Source organism: Rhinopithecus bieti, unplaced genomic scaffold, assembly GCF_001698545.2.
Source record: "Rhinopithecus bieti isolate Rb0 unplaced genomic scaffold, ASM169854v2 scaffold_11380, whole genome shotgun sequence".
NCBI lineage: Eukaryota > Metazoa > Chordata > Mammalia > Primates > Cercopithecidae > Rhinopithecus > Rhinopithecus bieti.
Genome location: NW_016807225.1, coordinates 4,313,718 through 4,321,580, shown reverse-complemented (window position 1 = coordinate 4,321,580; position 7,863 = coordinate 4,313,718). Strand labels below are relative to the sequence as shown.

Genomic DNA, 7,863 nt, shown 5'->3' with positions numbered 1-7,863 from the left:
GGAAGCAAAGTACCTTCTTCACGTGGTGGCAGAAGAAAGAGGGAGCAAAGGCGGAAGGGCCACACACTTTTAAACCATCAGATCTCACTCACTATTACAGGACATCAGAACTCACCATCATAAAACAGGAATGGGGAAATCCACCCCCGTCATCAAATCACCTCCCGCCAGGTCCCTCCCCCAACACTGGGAATTACAATTCAACATGAGATTTGGGTGGGGACACAGAGCCAACCCATATCATATGGTAACTCTCTGTTTAAAGTTTTGAGGAACTGCCAAACTGTTTTCCAAAATGGCTGCACCATTTTACGTTCCCACCTACAATGTACAAGCATTCCAATTTCTCTACATCCTCACTAACTCTTGTTATTGTCTATTTGGTTATAGCTATCCTAGTGGGTAAGAAGTGGTATCTCATGGTTTGGAGCAGAGTTCATGACTGTAGATTGGATTTCTTCCTTGAACTCCACAAATAAATTCCCTTTCATCCTCAATCTTCAACCAGCCTCTGCCAAGTCTCTCAGATCCCCGGTGGGAATGGGCTTCTGACTGTGAGCAAGGATAGGCTTAAGTCAGTTCCACCTGTCAGACCCAGGCCTGCCCTTTCCCCGGTGAGATATCCTCAAAAAAAATCAGGGTGGGGGTCTTAGAATCTACCCACTATGAAGGAAATTATTTTTCCTATGAACTCAGCCTGGCCCTGCCCATTTAGACAGGTTTCTATCCTTGTGTTGGAAGGAACTAGACTCATTCTCCCTCAACTTTTCTGGATTCCCTCCAGAGAAACACTCTCATCTATGGCGGCTTCTCTTTATTGCCCTGGAAGGAATTTTTAATTGGTCTTTGTTATAAACAGGCATTTAAGGGTGGTTCATTTTGTACATGGGCTGTAAATTCCACCTGCCACACTGACTCTGACTTCTATTTTAAAACTAACATATTCTCAGCTCTTCATCTGAAGGAATAGCCCTGTGTTATCGTTGGTACGTAACTGGTTGATGGGTGTAAAAAGTCCTACTTTAGGAGCCTGTGTTGATGGCATTTTGAGGGGTGGTCCCCAAGGTACATGTATGTCTGGTGAGCCAAGAGCCTAGAGATGTGAGTGCCACTAATATATGGAGGCTTGGCCATCGAGTGGGTTCAATTATCTTTCCTCTGCCAGTGATGAGATTGCCAGAGACACCATCTCCCTTGAGAAGGGGTCTGGGTAGGAAGTTGAAGGTCAAGTGAATAGAGCAAAATCTCACAACTTATTTTATATTTTATTTTATTTTTTGAGACAGAGTCTCACTCTGTCGCCCAGGCTGGAGTACAGTGGTACGATCTCGGCTCACTGCAACCTCCACCTCCTGGGTTCAAGCAGTTGTCCTGCCTTAGCCTCCCATGTAGCTGGGATTACAGGTGCCACCACCATGCCTGGCTAATTTTTGTATTTTTAGTAGAAACGGGGTTTCACCATGTTGCCCACGCTGGTCTCGAACTACTGATCTCAAGTGATCCACTTGCCTCGGCCTCCCAAAGTGCTGGGATTAGAGGTGTGAGCCACCATGCCTGGCCAAGATCTCCCAACTTTTAAATGTCTGGAACTAATTCAAAAGTTTTAAAGCATGTGAAGGACAAACAGAATATGTATGGGGGCCAGATTCAACCTGCAAGTCCCAGCTCTACCAGCCCACTGGTTTTGGTTTTTTGTTTTAGTTTTTTGAGATGGAGAGTTTCACTCTTGTTGCCCAGGCTAGAGTGCGATGGCATGATCTTGGTTCGCTGCAACCTCTGCCTCCCAGGTTCAAGCGATTCTCCTGCCTCAGCCTCATAAGTAGCTGGGATTACAGGCACCCGCCACCATGCCCAGCTAATTTTTTGTATTTTTAGTAGAGATGGGGTTTCATATGTTGGCCACCCTGGTCTCAAACTCCTGATCTCATGATCTGCCCATCTCGGCCTCCCAAAGCGCTGGGATTACAGGTATGAGGCACTGCACCCAGCCCAGCCCACTAATTTTTAGGACAAGACTATACAGTCTTTAACTTTGAATTCCCCCAAATTAGTACAGGGTTTAATACAGAGAGAAGAACTTGATACATTTTTATACACTTTTGAAGAATAAATTGACATTTATTTAGTACTCACTGTCAGCCAAGCACTTAAACGCTTTACATTCATTACCCCCATGGCATCCTCATAGCCTTCTGAGGTAGAAAGACTTACTGAAGGTTCAGTAAAGTGGGGAGGAAGGCAAGACTTGAACTCAGGTCTGTCTGACTCCAGATTTCTTAGAAAGGTAGAATCTTTCACTTGGGAGACAGTATGGTTAAGATCGTGTTCTCTGGGCTGGGCACAGTGGCTCACACCTGTAATCCCAGCACTTTGGGAGGCTGAGGAAGGAGAATTGCTTGAGCCCAGGAGTTCAAGACCAGCCTGGGCAAAATAGTGGGACCCCATCTCTGCAAAACATAAGAAAATTAGCTGGGAGTGGTCGGCCACACCTGTAGTCCCAGCTACTTGAGAGGGTGAGGCAGGAGGATAGACTGAGCCTAGCAAGTCAAGGCTGCAATGAGTCATGATTGCACCCCTGCACCCCAGCCTGGGTGACAGAGTGAGAAAGAAAGAAAGAGAGAGAGAGAGAGAGAGAGAGAGAGAGAGAGAGAGAGGAAGAAAAGAAAGAAAAGAAAGAAAGAAGGAAAGAAGGAAAGAAGGAAAGAAGGAAGGAAGGAAGGAAGGAAGGAAGGAAGGAAGGAAGGAAGGAAGGAAAGAAAGAAAGGAAAGAAGGAAGGAAAGAAAAAAGGAAGGAAAGAAGGAAAGGAAGGAAGGAAGGAAAGAAGGAAGGAAAGAAAGGAAGGAAAGAAAAGGAAGGAAGGAAGGAAGGAAGGAAGGAAGGAAAGAAGGAAGGAAAGAAGGAAGGAAAGAAGGAAAGAAAGAAAAGAAGGAAAGAAGGAAAGAAAGAAAGAAGGAAAGAAGGAAGGAAGGAAGGAAGGAAGGAAGGAAGGAAGGAAGGAAGGAAGGAAGGAAGGAAGGAAAGAAAGAAGGAAAGAAGGAAGGAAAGAAGGAAGGAAAGAAGGAAAGAAAGAAAAGAAGGAAAGAAGGAAAGAAAGAAAGAAGGAAAGAAGGAAGGAAAGAAGGAAGGAAGGAAGGAAGGAAGGAAGGAAGGAAGGAAAGAAGGAAGGAAAGAAGGAAAGAAAGAAAAGAAGGAAAGAAGGAAAGAAAGAAAAGAAAGAAAGAAGGAAAGAGAAGGAAAGAAGGAAAGAAAAAAGGAAAGGTCATGTTCTCTGGGTTTAAGTTCCAGATTAGTCACTTTCTATTTGTCATCTTGGGCAACTTACATATCTAAGCCTCCATTTTCTTTTCTGTAAAATGTGGATAAAAAGAGTTAACTACTCACAAGGCTGTTACAAGGGATAAATGGGATAAATCAGCACAGAGGAACTAATCAATAAATAACCATTATTATTATCCCAATGTTTATCTCCTTAGGGTTATTAAATCACAGCCTTAGCCTACAAACAGGCATATTCTGGTGGAATATCTTGTTACTAGAGAAGAGAGGGAAGAAATGTAAGCAGTCACTTCAGCTATCAGATGGCTGCCTTCTGGGCCAACAGCATGTTTGATAGGAACGAAAATGATCAAAACAAATGACAGGGCTCAGGGCAAGGGGCAAACTGTTCCCCTGCCAGGCTGTTTGATAGAAAAAGGAATGGTTATCTTGGTTCTAAAGCTTCAACCACACTGGAACCTTGTGTTTTCACAACCCTTAAGGTTAGAGCCAACTTTCAAAAAGAATAATTAAATTGGGAAAGAAATGGGGTCAGCAGGTTTCGTAGTGCTTTTAACATAAAGTCTCAGAACTCATGGAGGGAAGTAGCTGACAGCAAAACTGCTTTCCCACTCATCAACCCAAAGAACTGCTTAATTCCAGAAGAAGATAGAGGAGCACGTCTCACCAAACACAAGTTGACCCTAACTCTTAAATCATCTACAGCCAAAAAACTGATTCTGTACCTGGTTGATCATGCCTGTAAAAAATAAAAAATAAAAAAATTGATTCTGCCTATAAAATGACTGACATGTTTCAGAACATTTTGGCTTACTTAATAAAATTACTGTTCTATTTAGTAATCACATAAAAACAGAGATTGCATTCATGATTTTAATAATGAAATACCAAAATTAATATCCTGAAAGGTGTACAATCTACATAAAGACAACTTCAAAATGTTATTGAAAGATATGAAGGAAGATTTTAATAAGTTAAAATCTAAATAGTGTTCCTGGCCAAAAGCGGTGGCTCACGTCTGTAATCCCAACAGTTTGGGAGCCCAAGGCAGGCAGATCACTTGAGTTCAGGGGTTCAAAACCAGCCTGGCCAACATGGTGAAACCCCATGTCTACTAAAAATACAAAAATTAGCCAAGTGTGATGGTGCACGCCTGTAATCCCAGCTACTCAGGAGGCTGAGGCAGGAGAATCACTTGAACTCAGGAGGCAGAGGTTGTAGGGAGCCAAGATCATGCAACTGCACTCCAGCCCAGGCAACAGAGCAAGATTCCATCGCACAAAAGCAAAAACCAGTGTTCTTGAGTGAGAAGACATAAAATTGTAAAGATATTGGCTCTCTCAAAATTAATTTATGGACAATTCAATGCCAATCAAAATGCCTATAGATATTTTTCATAGAATGCAACAAAATAATTCTAAATTTCATGTGGAAAAAATGAAGAGATACTATATTATACTTTTTATTCACTTATTCATTTTATTACTTTTCCATTTTACTTAACTTTGCTTCTACAGCTTTATTGAAATGTAGTTCACACATCATAAAATCACCTTATTAAAGTACGCAGATTAGTGGTGTTTAGTATATTCAAAGTTGAACAACCATCACCACTAATTTTCAACTCTCCCCAAAAGAAACTCATACCCATTAACAACTATTCACCTTTCCTAACACCCCACATCAGCCCTAGGTAAACACTTTTTGTCTCTATGGATTTGTTTATTCTAAACATTTTATATAAAGGTAATAATACAATATCTGGCCTTTTGTGACAGGCTTCTTTCGTTCAGCATAATGTTTTCAAGGCTTCTGTAATAACAAATTTAATCTTGTCCAAAGAGAGATCTGGCTTTTGTCCTTAACTTTTGGAAGTAATCTCTAAACTCCTGAAATGTCATGTCTAATAGGAATGTCTTTGTTTGCCTGAAGGTCTTGGGACTTTTCACTTTCTTGATGATGTCCTTCGAAGCACAAAATCTTAACTTTTTATTTAGTCCAATTTCTCTATGTTTTCCTTTGTTGCTCATGCTTTTGGTATCTTACCTAAGAATTCTTTGCCAAATCCAAGATCATGAAGATTGACCCCTGTGTTTTCTTCTAAGAGTTTTACAGTTTTAGTGTTCACATTTAGATCTTCGAGTTATTTTGAGTTAATTTTTGTATAGGGCATAAAACAAGGGTCCAACTGCATTCTTTTGCATTTAGACATACAGTTTCCCAGCACCATTTGTTGAAAAAACAATTTCAATAATAGTTTTAGTTGGTCTTGGTACCCTTGTTAAAAATCAGTTCACCATAAACATATGGGTTTATTTCAGGACTCTCAATTTTATTCCATTGATCTATGAGTCTATCCTTATGACAGTACCACACTTTGATTGCTGTAGCTTTGTAGTAGGTTTTTGAAATTGGGAAATATGAGTTCTAAAACTTTGCTGTTCTTAAATTTTATTACAAAATTTTCAGGGCTGGGTGCCGAGGCTTATGTCACTTTGGGATGCCAGGCAGGAGGATCACTTCAGTCCAGGAGTTCAAGACCAGCCTGGGAAACATAGTGAGACCCTGTCTCTACAAAAAATAAAAAATTAGCCAGGCATGGTGGCACATGCCTATAGTCCTAGCTACTTGGGAGGCTGAGGTAGAAGGATCACTTGAGCCTGGGAGATTCAGGCTGTAGTGAACCGTGATCATACCACTGAACTCCAGCTTGAGCAACAGAGTAAGACCCTGCCTCAAAGAAAAAAAGAGTTAATTTTCATATATACATATAAAAGTTGAAACAATAGTTCAGTAAACACCTATACAGTCCATACTCCCCCATCTAGGCTTAAACAATTGTTAACATTCTGCTTTCCCTTTCATGGTCTCTCACACTGTCTCACTATAAACACACACACACACACACACACACACACACATTTTTTGTTGTTGAGATAAACTATTTGAAAGTAAGTTGAGGCTGGGCATACTGGCTCATGCCTGCAATCCCAGCACTTTGGGAGGCCGGGTGGATGGAGCACCTGAGGTGAGGAGTTCGAGACCAGCCTGGCCAACATGGTAAAATCTTGTCTCTACTAAAAATGCAAAAATTAGCCAGTTATGGTGGCAGGCGCCTGTAATCTCAGCTACTTGGGAGGCTGAGGCAGGAGAATCACTTGAACCTGGGAGGCAGAGGTTGCAGTAAGCCAAGATTGCACCACTATACTCCAACCTTGGTGACAAGAGCAAAATTCTGTCTCAAAACAAAAAACAAACAAAAAAGAAGAAAGTAAGTTGACACATTTCATCCCCAAACTCTCTGGCATGCATCTCCTAAGAATAAGGACGTTCTTCTACTTAACTACGATGTCATTAATACTCCTAAGAAATGTAGCAAAAATTCCATAATGTAGTCTATCACCACTCCATATGCAACTTTCTCCAAATGCTCCACGAATATTTTTTATAGTTTTCCCCAACTGAACCAGAATCCCATCAAGATTTACTAATTTTATGTGGCATGTCTTTTCAATCTGTTTTCATCTATTCTATTGACATCCATTCCATGACATTGACATTTTGTAGAGTCTCAGCCAGTTGTCTTGTAGAATGTCTCACATTCTGGATTTTTCTGATTGTTTCCTCATGCTTTTAAACTTGTTACTCTATACCCTGAACTTCTTGTGAACTGGAAGTTAGGTCTGGTTTGATCAGAAAATTGGGGAACTTCCGGCCAGGGGCAATGGCTCATGCCTGTAATCCCAGTACTTTGGGAGGCCAAGGTGGGCGGATCACTTGAGGCCAGGAGTTCAAGACTAGCCTGGCCAACATGGTGAAACCCCATCTCTACTAAAAATACAAAAATTAGCTGGGTGTGCTTGCTCACACCTGTAATCCCAGCTACTTGGAAGGCTGAGGCAGGAGAATCGCTTGAACCAGGGAGGCAGAGGTTGCAGTAAGATGAAATCACACGACTGTACTCCACCCTGGGCAACAGAGGAAGACTCAGTCTCAAAAAAAAAAAGAAGGAAAATTGGGGAACTTCCTATTAGAAGCACCTAGAGTCAGACTCTTCCACTGTTAGTGAAGCAAAAGTGATGGCAGCCAAATCTTTCCATCGTAAAGGTATGTTATTTCTTTCGCAGTTCCTAAGTAATCATTGACTCTAGCCTTTTTAACTATACTTTAATGCAAACCAATATTTTAATTTTAAAAAAGTGTTTTTGTTTTTGTTTTTTTTTTTTGAGATGGAGTCTCGCTCTGTCGCCCAGGCTGGAGTGCAGTGGCTGGATCTCAGCTCACTGCAAGCTCCGCCTCCCGGGTTTACGCCATTCTCCTTCCTCAGCCTCCCGAGTAGCTGAGACTACAGGCGCCCGCCATCACACCCGGCTAGTTTTTTGTATTTTTTTTAGTAGAGACGGGGTTTCACCGTGTTAGCCAGGATGGTCTCGATCTCCTGACCTCGTGATCCGCCTGTCTCGGCCTCCCAAAGTGCTGGGATTATAGGCTTGAGCCACCGCACCCGGCCAAAGAAAAAGTGTTTTAAACATTGAGAGGGCATGCAAAACACATCCGAAAAGTAAGAACAGGTCTACTTTTTATCA

At 41.7% G+C, this 7,863-nt stretch overlaps 1 long non-coding RNA gene across 1 annotated transcript in view; it reads right to left on the bottom strand.

Moving 5' to 3' along the window:
* Positions 1-2,118: 2,118 nt before the first annotated feature.
* Positions 2,119-7,863, bottom strand: part of LOC108534982 (uncharacterized protein C14orf178) — a 10,116-nt gene continuing 4,371 nt past the window's right edge. Inside the window, exon 2 of the long non-coding RNA XR_014485098.1 lies at positions 2,119-2,447. This is a non-coding gene — a long non-coding RNA (uncharacterized protein C14orf178). The remainder of the gene's footprint in view (positions 2,448-7,863) is intronic.